General features: G+C 44.2%; 1 protein-coding gene and 1 long non-coding RNA gene across 2 annotated transcripts in view; both read left to right on the top strand.

The window, feature by feature from the left end:
• Window positions 1-15,199, top strand: part of LOC141204977 (uncharacterized) — a 48,902-nt gene that overhangs the window by 26,147 nt on the left and 7,556 nt on the right. The window lies entirely within an intron of this gene.
• Window positions 2,823-4,537, top strand: LOC141204999 (uncharacterized). Its single transcript, XR_012275786.1, has 3 exons — window positions 2,823-2,968; window positions 3,088-3,156; window positions 4,461-4,537. It is a non-coding gene; the product is annotated as an uncharacterized lncRNA (long non-coding RNA).

Genomic DNA, 15,199 nt, shown 5'->3' with positions numbered 1-15,199 from the left:
AGATAAAGGGATTTTTTTTTTACAGATGGAGCAACCATAATCCCCAGATTACTGGCTTTCCTAAAGATGAATCTTGGAGCCTGGGGTATAAGGTCACCTATAATCTTATCATCCTGTAACTTGTTCCAGTGGCATTTTACAATTTTCTTCATAATATGTATATTTCAATTAAAGGAAGTTATGATAGGGGAGATATTTATGGACTTAGACGTCTCCTGATCATGGGTGTTTTTATTTTTATTACCTACAAGAAGTGTGGAACGTGGCATGTATTCACTTGCTCACGAGTGGAAATGATGTGTTGATGGTCCTAGCCTTTTTCTAGAAATTTATAAGTTAGAAGATTGGCCTCATTTTCAAAGTCTTGAGGATTTGAGCAGTTGCAGTGCAGTCACATATATTGGCTCTGCGGTACATTTAGAAGCCAGCTGGGTAAATGACAGTTGGCTCTGGAAATAAAGCTGTTTGTATCAGTCAGTTTGAAGAATGTGCTAGTCTCAATTTTACCTTCTTTGATGCAGATAGTTAAATCTAAGAAGATAATTTGTTCTGAGCTAGTGGGGGAGGAAAAATTCAAAAAGAAGTCATTTGTGTTGATACCTGCTATAAATTCAGAAAGGGAGGATTGGTCGCCTGACCAAATGAAAAGGACATGATCAATAAACCTCCGCCAGAGGACCAGGTTCACACTTAGTGTTCCATGAGGGTATATTGTGGTGAATTCCCACATCTCCACGTAGAGATTGGCGTAACTAGGTGTGAACCTCGTCCCCATGGTGGTCCCCCATCACTGGGTATAGTAGTTATCCTCATATCAAAAGGAATTATGATTTAAAATAAACAACATACTCTCCTGTATGTAGTTGATTTGGTCCGGGGGCATTCTGCTATATTTGTTTAAGAAGTGAGTTACTGCTTGACACCCCTTTTGGTGTTGAATAAAAGTGTATAGACTGGAGATGTCAATAGTGCCAAGAATGTAATGGCTCTGCCATTGGACCTCATTCAGCTACCTTAGGGCATGTGTTGTATCCTTAAGGTGTGATGGAGTGGGACTATATTATGCAGGTGCTTTTTGACATAATTGGAAAGGTTTGAGGTCAGGCTATGAATGCCAGAGATTATGGGTCTTCCTGGAGGGTTGTCTAAGGATTTATGGATCTTTAGTAAGTGATAGAATATGGCCGTTCTAGGGTGTAGGGTGTAAATATACTCACATTCATGTTTTGAGTCCTAGATTGATCAAAGCCTTTCTTTCTTTTGTGTAAAGTAGAGTAGGGCCACTGGTCACGCGTTCATACGTTTGTTTGTCACTTAGGAGTCTTAATGATTCATTGTGATATTGATGGTGATCAAGTATCACAATTCTCCCTCCCTTATCCGCCGGCCGTATAATTATATTATTGTTGCTTTGCAGTTGTTTGATTGCTAGACACTCTTTTCGAGTGAGGTTGTTTTTGAAGTTTGAACACTTTTTTTACTAACTCACCAAATGTCATCTTTAAAATTTTTCTGGAAAGTTTCCATTGATGTGGAATACTGGTTCAAGGGGTGAAAGTTTGATTTGTTTTTTAGATCCGTGTGTTTATAGTTATTGGTAAGGGAATCAGAGGAGGGTTTGATAGGCAGTAGATGTATTTTTTAGAAAATGCTTCTTAATGGCTAGTTGCCTCATAAATTGTTTGCCTATGAAGGTCTCAAATTTATCGAACTTATCAGACGGGGCGTAGTTTAATCCTTTATTAAGCAAAATGACTTAATTTGGTTTTAGAGAGTAATGACTTAACTGAAAACCATACATCTATCTTCAATTTATTTCCTGAGGTGGTATTGTTTTCTTTTGGGAACAAGTTACAGGATGATAAGATTATAGGTGACGTTATACCCCAAGCACCAAGATTCATCTTTAGGAAAGCCAGAAATCTGGCGATTATGGTTGCTCCATCAGTAAAAAATCCCTTTATCTCTAGGACTCCCTCCTTTTTTAGTACACTCAGCTTTTTACCATGCAGATAGGCGAGCATTTAAGGAACACTAAAAATAAATTTGAGGGCCACCCGTTATCTAAGCATTTTATTGAAAAACATGGCGGTTCCATGCAAACATCAAAGTAATGGGTATTCAAGAGGTACAGAAGTATTGGCAAAAGGGCAACTTTATTAAGCAGATGTCCAGGGCAGAAAGCCAATGGATATTCCAATTGGACACTCTGAGACTAAAAGGCCTTAACAGTGAATAGAGTTGTTCGCTTTTAACTGAACCCAATCATGAAACTGGTTGATTGACAGCAGACACCTGTATCCAGTTCATCAACATGTGTATAAAAAGCCCACAGACTCTGCAAGGACCATCCCTGACAAAGAAAACCGAGAGATTTCCGAAATGCATAGGAAAATTGGTCCTCTGTGGCCTCCTTATGAGCTCCGACCATGTGATACACGTGATCATGCAGGTCTTCAAGCGCTGCAAACTGGAAACTAATGTAACACCGCCATATAGTTCTAGCAACGCTGGCAGCCAAGTGTTCAAGCTAAAAACCGCACCTACCCCTGGAGTACCGGTGAGGGTCTAGCATGACCCCCAGACAGCAAATAACTCAGGGTGACCTTCTGGCAGCACGGTACACCAAAGCCATCACTATCATACCACCTACTGATGCTGGCAGCTACTAGACGCATACCTAGCTGCGCAGACACCACGTACCTCTAAATCCACGGTGAGTGTCCTGACACTATACCACGCGCAGTACTTGCCCTAAGGCACCTTAAAGCAGCACGGTACCTCACGGATCCCCCCTGTCTCTCACAGGTTCACTGAATACTGCATCAGCAATTCAGTACAGCTGCTCAGCAGAGTATAATCAACGCCTGTAACTACTGACCAGACCATCTTGACTACGAACCCTGGTTGCAGCAGACGGTACAAGTGGCCGTGGAGCCCATTGATACCCCCTCCCCAAACACAGGAAGTAAGTTACTATTAACCCACAAGCTCATCATCACTGTATCACAGGAGGCCCTTATAATCCAACCTATAACGCTGCCCACCCTTTATCTAATTCGGTAATTTCCTGATTGCTATACACAGGTTTCCATTACAAGTAGTAAGCCTGTACTAACTTTCACATTGGATCGTCTGGACCAATTAGGTCACCAGGTAACTAAGAATTAAACCTTTCTCTCTCCACTGCTTTTACATCCGGCAGTCTATAGTGTAACATACCTGGCGGCGTCCTTGCATAGTGGTCCATCTCCCACTGTGCAAGAGCGCGCACTTGATCTTCAGTCCAGTCTGCTAGCCTGGCTTCCCTCCATGCTGTCTGCTTGCCCCTGCTTCTGCAGCTTAAGGGCGGCGCCCGATCACTTCCTGTTTCTTGTACCTGCTGCAGACACACCCCTGATGCGTCCTCAGCCTATTGCTGTCTGTCACCTGGTATTTAACCCAGCTCCTCCCAAGAAACCCTGCCTGAGCATTGTGTTTCATTCAGTGTGCTCTTTCACTCTGAACGTGCCAGGTCCCTTTCTGTGTTTGCTTGCCTGCCTTTCCTGGAGGCTGTATTTCCAGACCTGTCTGAACACGCTCCTAGCCTGTTCTTCCCGCCTTCTAGGGGCTGCATACCTAGACCCGCTCCTGTATCTTGCTACTGTGTCTGTTCTTGTCTGAATACTCTTCTACCCTGTCTCCTGTTTTTCTCTATGTCCGTACCTTTCCTTTTCCTGCAGAGTCTGAACTCGTACCTACTCCTGTTCGTTGTCACTGTACTTCCGTTTGTGAGTTTGTGGTCCACTCGCTACTTCTCTGCAAGTACCCTGTGGGTATCTGGTTCTGCCTTTCCCTTCCAGTCTGTTCCGTGTGAACAGAGCCCTGTCCACCGCGTCTGCAGTTTTGCTTTGCTCAGCCCTGTCCACCGCGTCTGTGGTTTCGCTTTGCTCAGCCCTGTCCACCGCGTCTGCGGTTTCGCTCTGCTCAGCCCTGTCCACCGCGTCTGCGGTTTCGCTCTGCTCAGCCCTGTCCACCGCGTCTGCAGTTTCGCTCTGCTCAGCCTTGTCTACCGCGTATGCGGTTTCGCTCTGCTCAGCCTTGTCTACCGCACCTGCGGTTTCGCTTTACTCTGTTTGTTGACCGCATCTGCGGCTCTGAATTTTGCCTCCCAGTCTGTACTGGACCCTACCCAGCCTGCTTGTTCCTGTATTCCCCGGTGTGGGTCAACAGCCGTGTCCGGAGTCTGACCTGGAGTAGACCCTGGTCTCTCTGCTCGGTTCCTCCCTGGTGCACTGGCGTCGTATGCCGTCGTGCGACCTTGGTCGGATCGGGCAGATACTTAGTTACGCCCCTCCAGGCACTCTCCTGTTCATGGCACAGTGGAACCACTAAACACGCACACGCCAGTCAGTCCGGGCGTGTGCATTACATATAGTAAGCAATTACCTTAAATATCCATTAACTGCATCTCTTTTTAGTAATCCCATTGGAATAACAAGAAAAACCACTTTCCATATATACCTTCATCAAGCAAATCCAGATCGGCAACAAGAGTTACCAGGTACCTCCTGCCCAACTGTGTATCTGATTAATACTCACAGCTCTCTCCAATTCACTAACTCTCCATTATCTTGAATTCCCTTATAGGAACCTTCAGTCTTTCCACACACTCCCATAAACAAAGGCCTAATAATAATAATCTTTATTTTTATATAGCGCTAACATATCCCGCAGCGCTTTACATACATTATCATCGCTGTCCCCATCGGGGCTCACAATCTAAATTCCCTATCAGTATGTCTTTGGAGTGTGGGAGGAAACCGGAGAACCCGGAGGAAACCCACGCAAACACAGGGAGAACATACAAACTCCTTGCAGATGTTGTCCTTGGTGGGATTTGAACCTAGGACCCCAGCGCTGCAAAGCTGCAGTGCTAACCAATGAGCCACCGTGCCGCCCATAACGAACGTGAACAGAGAAGCACCCCTCTACTCTAGTTTTACGATAGTATCCAGTATTTTAATCAGCACTTTTACCATTATCTAAATAAATTATATTTTTATATTCTATAAACTTCTAGTCAATTCCTTTTTTTCACTCAAACCAGCGCATATATACATATATAAGTTAGAAAATAACTTGCAGAAAAATATTATGATGGGCCTGTAAGAGAAAGCGGAGGGTAATGATGCTGTTGGCTTCCTAGAACCCTGATATCTTATTGGATGAATCTACCTTCTCTTCCTTCTGTGCTGCTGAATGTCCTCATATGGTCCCTACAAGACCAGGTCCAGTCTTTCTGGCCAAACTTCACTTTTATGATCTACAACATTAAATGTGCAGTGAGGGCCAAGTGTGAATTTCTGTACAATAACAGCAGAGTTTCCCTTTATCCTGAGTTTTCTATTTCTTTTAAAACCAACTAACTTCAAATAGGATTGTGATAAACTATACAGAAAACATTACTCCTGTGCCATGATATATCTCTAAGCTGTGCGTGGCTGATGGCTGTAATATACATTTATTCCCGCCTGCAGGAGATGTGTTGGCTCGAGCCCTGGTTTCATGGATTCACTCCACGTCATAAATTCCATTATGTTTTAGATCCCAAAGAATTCAGATTACTGCACAATCTCTCCTGAAATGGGGGTGCTAATACTTTCTCTACTCTCCTGGTCAGGACTCGTAGTAGCTCCAATGGTCCATCATAAATGAGTGTAACTCCAGTTTAGTGTTGGAGCTCTCCCCTCATACGAACGTTAGGGATGTAAAAAAATTTAATTCTATGTCTTTTTCTTTATTTTACAAGTTCATTCTGTATGATAGTTTGATTGTGGTGGGATTGGCCGGCCTCACTTATGTGACTCTGTAACTCCCTGGTAGTATTTTTAAAAAAAGGTCCCCATTACCTCTTCCAAATGCCCAAGGTCTAAATTTAAGACACCTCAGCTCTGCACTATTATAAAAGTTCTCTTTAAATGTCTAATATTTCTTCTTGAAACTCATCTGATAGAAAATATTGTCCCTTACGATAGTTTAGATTGTCTGGAGCCACCGAGCCCCATACTCTAATTACCCCAGAGAGGTTTCACCACTAGTTACTCCTTTTTCTCTGATGGAGACTGTTGAGTTTGATCATTTCAGTAGATGTGTTATTGTCTATACTCACAGTTTTTCTCTACAGTAGTTAGTGCCCAAAATCCTCTGATTTAACCCCTTCCCGCAGCCAGTTATGTGTTCCTGATGAGGCCCCATTTTCAAATCTGACGTGTGTCACTTTATGTGGTGATAACTTTGGAATTCTTCACAAAGGATGATAGGAAACAAATGGACCTTACAAATTATTTTCCAACTTTTCTTGAGTCTGACAATACCCTATATATGAGGATATTAAAAAATGACCAATATTTAATACGTAAGTTACAAAAAGTTAAAAATTATTATTCTATTTTAAAAGGTGACTGGGAAGCTTAACCACTTCGCGCCAGAGCCTGTTTTTGCCTTCGTGACCGGGCCAATTTTTTCAATTCTGACCACTGCCAGTTTATGAAGTAATTACTCTGGAACGCTTCAACGTATTCCCCTGATTCTGAGATTGTTTTTTTGTGACATATTGTACTTCATGATAGTGGTAAAATTTCTTCGATATAACTTGTGTTTATTTGTGAAAAAATCAGAAATTTGGCAAAAATTTTGAAAATTTTGCAATTGTCAAACTTTGAATTTTCATGCCCTTAAATCAGAGAGATATGTCACACAAAATAGTTAATAAATAACATTTCCCACATGTCTACTTTACATCAGCACAATTTTGGAACCAAAATTTTTTTTTGTTAGGGAGCTATAAGGGTTAAAAGTTGACCAGCGATTTCTCAGTTTTCCAACAAAATTTACAAAAACATTTTTTTAGGGACCACATCATATTTGAAGTCACTTTGAGGGGTCTTTATGACAGAAAATACCCAAAAGTGACACCATTCTAAAAACTGCACCCTCAAGGTGCTCAAAACCACATTCAAAAACTTTATTAACCCTTCAGGTGCTTCACAGGAAATTTTGGAATGTGGAAGAAAAAAATTAACATTTAACTTTTTTCACAAAAATGTTACTTTAGACCCAATTTTTTTATTTTCACAGGGGTAACATGAAAAAATGGACCCCAAGTTTTTTTTTGCAATTTCTCTTGAGCGTGCCGATACCCCATATGTGAGGGAAAACCACTGTTTGGGCGCACGGCAGGGTTCGGAAGGGAAGGAGCGCCATTAGACTTTTTGAATGTAAAATTTGTCTGAATAATTAGCAGACGCTATGTTGCGTTTGGAGAGCTCCTGATGTGCCTAAACAGTGGAAACCCCCCACAAGTGACACCATTTTGGAAACTAGACCCCTTAGGGAACTTATCTAGATGTGTGGTGAGCACCTTGAACCCCAAGGTGCTTCACAGAAGTTTATAATATTGAGCTGTAAAAATAAAATTTTCCCATTTTTCCCACAAAACCGTTTTTCATCCCTTAATTTTGCATTATCATAAGGGTAATAGGATAAATTGCACCATGAAATTTGTTATGCAATTTCTCCTGAACACGCTGATACCCCATATGTGGAGGCAAATTACTGTTTGGGCACATGGCAGGGTTTGAAAGGGAAGGAGCGCCATTTGACTTTTTGAATGTAAAATTTGTTTGAATAATTAGCGGACGCCATGTCACATTTGGGGAGCCCCTAATGTGCCTAAACAGTGGAAACCCCCCACAAGTGCCACCATTTTGGAAACTAGACCCCTTAGGGAACTTATCTAGATGTGTGGTGAGCACCTTGCACCCCCAGCTGCTTCACAGAAGTTTATAATATTGAGCCGTAAAAATAAAATTTTCACATTTTTCCCTCAAAAAATGTTTTCCATTCCCTAATTTTGGATTATCATAAGGGTAACAGGATAAATTGCACCATGAAATTTGTTGTACAATTTCTCCTGAGTACGCCGATACCCCATATGTGGGGGAAAACCACTGCTTTGGTGTACGGCAGGGTTCGGAAGAGAAAGAAGCGCTATGTTGGCTGGGATAGGCAGCAGACACCATGTCACATTTGAAGAGTCGCTGACATGCCAAAACAGCAGAAACCCCCACAAGTGACCCCATTTTGTAAACTACACCTCTCAAGGAATTCATCTAGGGAAGTAGTGAGCATTTTTTAATTTTTAAATTTATACCATTGGGCAGTGAAAAAAGCATAATTATATTTTTACCACAAAAAAATGTTTTACCCTCAAATTTTACATTTTCACACAGGGCAATGGGTAAAAATGGTGCCGAAATGTGTCACACAATTTCTTCTAAAAGTGTCAATACCCCATATGTGGCTGTATCGTACCACTTAGCCATACGGTGAGATTTGAGGGGGAAGGAGCGCTATTTGACAATTGGAGAACAAATTATTGTAGAATAGGCATTTGGATTTGGGAGCACAAAGTTTTCTGAATTTCTTTTGGGGGGCAAGGGCCATTTAGCTTTTCCAGAGCCTTTCTGTTACCAGTAACTTGGAAGTCCCTTATATTTTTAACAGATGACGGACCTGAGTGGGGACTTGATTTTTTTGAGGACTGAGTTGAAGCTTTTATTGGGAACATTTTACATAACATTTATCCGGCGCTCTAGGCTGAGCACTTACATCGGGGTTTCCATCTAAATTTCCAAGTGATGTAATTCAGATGAAACCCCTGCAGGATCCATTCACTATAATGAGGCAGCAGAGTTACTCTGGACTCCGTCTGGCCTCTGTTTAGTGGTGTCCTTTTTTTCAGAAGTGCACAAAACTGTGGCCAACCGCACTTTTATGCACGCCTAAAACAAATGACACCGTGGGATCCCAGGCTAGACGGCGTCCACAGTGGCCTATATCTGCCTCATTACAGGGAATCTTCCATCATGGGTTCTGGCTGAATCACGTATTTCAGAGATTTACACGGAAACTCTGGTGTAAGTGCTCAGCGCAGAGCACAGGATAAATGTGAGCAGAGCCTTACTGGGATCTTTGGGAGACATAATAAACAAATCAGTAGCAGGTGAATAATATTTGTTTTATTTATTTTTTATGCCGTTCCTAGTGTGATATAACTGATTAGATTACTTTATTCTTCGGGTCGGTGCGATTACAGAGATACCAGATTTATATCGGGTTTTTATGACTGACAGCTGTCACACACTAAAATACGCTTTTTTTGCAAAATCTAGTTTTTGCATCACCATATTTTGAGAGCTATAATTTTTCCATATTTCGGCCGATAGAGTCATGTGACGGCTTGTTTTTTGCGGGACGAGTTGACATTTTTATTGGAACCATTTTTGGGTACGTGACATTTTTTGATCGCTTTCTATTCCGTTTTTTGGGAGGTAAAGTTAACAAAAACAAACACTTCAGGAATTGTTTTTTGAGTTTTTTTTATGCGGTTCTGCGTGTGGTAAAAGTGATCAGGCAGCGTTATTCTTCGGGTCAGTACGTTTACAGCGATACTACACTTACTGTATTTTTTTTATGTTTTGGCGCTTTTACACAATAAAACAATTTTATAGAAAAAAAAATATTTTTTTTGCATTGCTTTATTCTGAGCGCTATAACTTTTTTATTTTTCGGCTGATGGAGCTGTATGGCGGCTTTTTTTTGCGGAACAAGATGAAGTTTTCAGTGGTACCATTTTTATTTCTATTCTGCTTTTTGATCGCATTTTTTTCCACTTTGTTTGGCGATATGATGAAAAAGCATATTTTTTTTGCTCCGTTTTTTATTTATTTTTATTACGGTGTGCACAGAAGGAGTTAATTAGTGTGACAGTTTTATAGCTCGGGTTGTTTCGGACGTGGCGATACCAAATATGTGTACTTTTTTTGGTTTTGTAATAATATACGGATTTATTGGTTTAATATTTTATTTATTTATTTTTATTTATTTTGTGATTTTTTTTTTTAATAGTTTAAAAACTTTTTTTTTACTTTTTTTTACATTTTTACTTAGTCCCTGTATGGGACATTAATTTTTATTTTTCTGATCACTGATCTCATGTAATGTAATAGACATATATTACATTACATGAGATCTTCACTGACTGTTTCAGTCAGTCTCCTGTCTAGCATCAGCTACATACAGGCTGAAGCCAGACAGGAAGGACACCATATATAGCAGAGCTGGAGGCGGTCATGTGACCTCCAGCTGCCATAGCAACCCCAAGTCCTCAAACGAAACTGTCACGCTGTCTCTGTATACTGGAGGTAGGGGGCCTAAGCTGACCCTAAGCTGGGGCCCTGACTAATCCCTCAACCTGGAGGTACTGTTAAAGGTACAGAGGTCCAGGCCGCCAGCGTAACCCCTACCTCCTGAGGATCCCTGCACCTAAGTAATCTAGTCCTGAGAAGGACCCCGATCACAACAAAAGGGGACAAGTAATGATATGCCCACACACAGTACTTAGACGAACGAGACAGTACAAGGGAAAAACCAAAACCACCTTGCATACAAAAACTACACAACTACAACAGAGGGAACACCAACGGGAAAGGAGATAAATGATAAAGCGAGGAAGGGAAAAAACACTCCAAATACACTTATCTCTGAAACTCCAAATACCACGATCCGCTCTGTTAGTCTGCATGAAATGCTTTCACCGACACTTCCCTAACAGACCAGCAGGCATTTGAAGGAGTCTCACTACAGCAGCATTGATTGCAGCTGGGCGAGGCTGGACCTCGTCTAGCACAGAGAGAGAGAATTAACTCCCTCACTGCCGAAAAACACAAAGCACAAAAAAGTCAGCTGCGAGAAGTCAGGCTGTGTAATCGTGACGATCTTCGTGGCGACACACCCGTGACAGTACCCCCCCTTCTACGAGGGGCCTCCGGACCCTCAGGGCCAGGTTTATCCGGCTGAGTCGTGTGGAAGGCCCGAACTAATCGGTCTGCGTTAATATCCGACGCAGGAACCCACATCCTCTCCTCAGGACCATACCCTTTCCAATGAACCAGGTACTGAAGGGACCGGCGATTAAAGCGTGAATCGATGACCATCGATACCTGGAACTCCAAGTTACCCTTGACCACCACTGGAGGGGGAGGTAAAGGTGACGGTACCACCGGCGCCACATACCTCTTAAGCAACGATCTGTGGAACACGTTGTGAATTTTAAACGTAGGGGGGAGGTCAAGACGGAATGCCACCGGATTAATAATAGAACTGATTCTGTACGGCCGATGAACCTGGGACCCAGTTTCCAGGAGGGAACCTTAAGTTTTATATTCCTGGTAGACAACCATACCCGATCGTTCACACTTAGGTCCGGACCAGACACTCTCCTCCTATCAGCCATACGTTTGTATCGGTTCCCCATAGTATTCAGATTCTTCAGCACCCCTCTCCATACTGAAGCGAGTGATGAGGAAAATCGTTCCTCCTCAGGAACCCCCGAAGAGCCCCCCCTACTGAAAGTACAAAACTGGGGGTGAAAACCATATGCCCCAAAAAACGGGGACTTACCAGTGGACTCGCTCCGCCTATTATTAAGAGCAAACTCTGCCAGAGGTAAGAAAGAAGCCCAGTCCTCCTGGTTCTCTGACACAAAACACCGGAGATATGTCTCCAAGCTCTGGTTCATACGTTCCGTCTGACCATTGGTCTGAGGATGAAAAGTCGATGAGAACGACAAATGCATCCCCCGCCGTGCACAAAACGCCTTCCAGAACTTGGACACAAACTGAGACCCCCGATCAGACACCACCTCGGAGGGTACCCCGTGAAGCCTCACAATCTCCCCAATGAACACCTGCGCAAGAGTTTTAGCATTAGGGAGAGCCGGAAGAGCGATAAAATGTGCCATCTTGCTGAACCTGTCCACTACAACGAGTATGACCGTTTTACCCGAAGACGGAGGGAGGTCCGTAATAAAGTCTATAGACAGATGAGTCCAAGGACGCTCCGGGATCTTCAAAGGTAAGAGGGCCCCAGACGGACGGGTATGTGAGGTCTTAGAGCGCGCACAAACCCCACAGGACGCGACAAAAGTTACCACCTCCTTATGTAAGTTAGGCCACCAAAACCGACGCGAGAGGAGATCCACAGTTGTTCTACTCCCCGGGTGTCCTGCAAAAACTGAGTTATGGTGTGCCTCGATCACCTTTTGTCGCAACTGATCTGGAACAAACAGTCTCCCCGGAGGTCCAACAGGGGCGTCCCCCTGAGCCTCCAATACCTCCTCCTCCAGCTCAGAGCATACTGCCGAAACCACCACCCCCTCCTGAAGGATAGGAATCGGGTCGTCCGTATTCCCGGCCCCAGGGAAACTACGAGATAAGGCATCCGCCTTTACATTTTTTGACCCAGGACGATATGCAACGACAAAATTAAACCTGGTAAAAAACAATGACCACCTAGCTTGTCTGGGATTCAGACGTTTCGCGGACTCCAGATATAGCAGGTTCTTGTGATCGGTGATGACGGTGACCGGATGGACTGCCCCCTCCAAAAAATGGCGCCACTCCTCAAAAGCTAACTTAATGGCCAAGAGTTCCCTATTGCCGACATCGTAATTCCTCTCAGCGGACGACAATTTTTTAGAGAAAAAGGCGCACGGATGCCACTTACCAGGGGACGAACCTTGTGACAATACTGCTCCCACCCCTACCTCGGAAGCGTCTACCTCTACAATGAATGGCTGTGACGCATCAGGTTGAATGAGTATGGGTGCCGAGGCAAAACATTTTTTCAAGGAGGAGAATGCTTGACAAGCCTTGTCAGACCACCTAGAAAAATCCGTCCCCTTTTTAGTCATGTCTGTGAGAGGCTTAACCATGGACGAGAAATTACGAATGAACTTCCGGTAATAATTAGCAAACCCCAGGAAACGTTGTAGTGCCTTAAGATTCTCTGGCCGATCCCACTCAAGAACTGCCCGCACTTTCCCAGGGTCCATACGAAAACCGGACGCTGAAACCAGGAAGCCTAAAAACTGGAGTTCCTGTACGGCGAACACACACTTTTCCCATTTGGCATACAGTTTATTATCCCGCAAGATCTGTAACACCTGCCTAACGTGCTCCTGATGAGACACCAGATCCGGCGAGTAAATTAAGATATCATCCAGATATATGACAACAAACTGTCCCACCAGGCGGCGAAAAATGTCATTAACAAAGTGTTGGAACACCGCCGGGGCATTAGTCAGACCGAATGGCATGACAAGGTTCTCATAATGCCCCTCCGGAGTGTTAAACGCCGTCTTCCACTCATCCCCCTCCTTCATCCTAATCAGATTGTACGCCCCCCTGAGATCCAACTTAGAGAACCATTTGGCGCCCACGATCTGATTAAAGAGATCGGGAATAAGTGGGAGCGGATACGGATCTCGGACCGTAATCCGATTAAGTTCACGGAAATCCAGGCAAGGGCGTAGGCCTCCATCTTTCTTCTTAACAAAGAAGAACCCCGCAGCCACCGGTGAAGATGAAGGTCTAATATGCCCCTTAGCCAGACTTTCTGAAATATAATCCTTCATGGCCTGCCTCTCAGGACCAGAAAGGTTATACAACCTAGCTTTAGGTAACTTGGCCTCAGGGAGCAGTTTTACAGAACAGTCATACTCGCGATGAGGAAGTAGTTCCTGACACCCTTTCTCCGAGAATACATCCTCAAAGTCCGCCAGAAATGGAGGTAAGACCCAAGGAGTAACCGCACCGATGACCGTGTTCATGCAGTTTTTATTACAGAATTTACTCCATTGGCTTATCTCTCTGGTTTGCCAATTAATAACCGGGTTATGCTTAGTTAACCAAGGAAGGCCCAACACTATAGGAGTGGGAAGACCCTCCAACACGTAGCAAGACAACAGTTCTTTATGTATCGCCCCCACTTGAAGTTTTACGTCATGCACAGCTTGCAAAAAACTTCCCTGACCGAGAGGCTTGGCATCGATCGAGAATATGGGGATGGGTTTAGCCAACTCACTCAATCGCATACCTTGAACCCGGGCAAACCGAGCATCAACCAGATTAGCCCCGGCCCCACTATCCAGAAGAACAGATATCCTCTCAGTTCTCGTACCCACCACCACCTCCGCCGGTACGAGAAACTGAGACGAACCTAGGGACGAAATACCTACTCCCAGATTGCCGTCCACCACACAACCTGGGATCAACAGTTTTCCGACGACTCTTCACTCTGCAAGGGACGGGATGGACACCCCCCAATAAAATGTCCCTTTCTCCCGCAGAAGAAACACCTTCCTGTCTTATGGCGCACCACCGGTCCCCTCCTCCGAAATGATGTCCCTCCTAATTGCATAGGCTCCTCTGGACTGACCAGGGGAACCACCATATGAGGGGACCTTGTAGGAGGTGGAGTCATCACAGGGGGTAGAGTTATCCCGCACCTCTCCCGAAGCCGTCTGTCAACGCGAATAGCAAGGGCCATAGCGGCTTCCAGTGACGCGGGAGAGTCATACTGTGCCAACACATCCTGTAATTTGTCGGATAAACCTTGACAAAACTGGCTCCTAAGAGCCGGGTCATTCCACTGGGTGTCCGTGGCCCACCTACGGAACTCCGAACAGAATTCCTCCGCCGGACGATCTCCCTGCTGGATCCTACGTAACTTAGACTCAGCAAGGGAGCTCCGATCTGGGTCATCATATACGAGTCCCAGATGTCACGCTGTCTCTGTATACTGGAGGTAGGGAGCCTAAGCTGACCCTAAGCTGGGGCCCTGACTAATCCCTCAACCTGGAGGTACTGTTAAAGGTACAGAGGTCCAGGCCGCCAGCGTAACCCCTACCTCCTGAGGATCCCTGCACCTAAGTAATCTAGTCCTGAGAAGGACCCCGATCACAACAAAAGAGGACAAGTAATAATATGCCCACACACAGTACTTAGACGAACGAGACAGTACAAGGGAAAAACCAAAACCACCTTGCATACAAAAACTACACAACTACAACAGAGGGAACACCAACGGGAAAGGAGATAAATGATAAAGCGAGGAAGGGAAAAAACACTCCAAATACACTTATCTCAGAAACTCCAAATACAACGATCCGCTCTGTAAGTCTGTGTGAAATGCTTTCACCGACACTTCCCAAACAGACCAGCAGGCATATGAAGGAGTCTCATTACAGCAACATTGATTGCAGCTGGGCGAGGCTGGACCTAGTCTAGCACAGAGAGAGAGAGAATTAACTCCC

Source organism: Phyllobates terribilis, unplaced genomic scaffold (genome assembly GCF_046119375.1).
Source record: "Phyllobates terribilis strain yellow unplaced genomic scaffold, ASM4611937v1 Scaffold_136__1_contigs__length_4911898, whole genome shotgun sequence".
NCBI classification, from domain to species: Eukaryota; Metazoa; Chordata; class Amphibia; order Anura; family Dendrobatidae; genus Phyllobates; species Phyllobates terribilis.
This window is presented reverse-complemented; position numbering and strand designations above follow the sequence as displayed.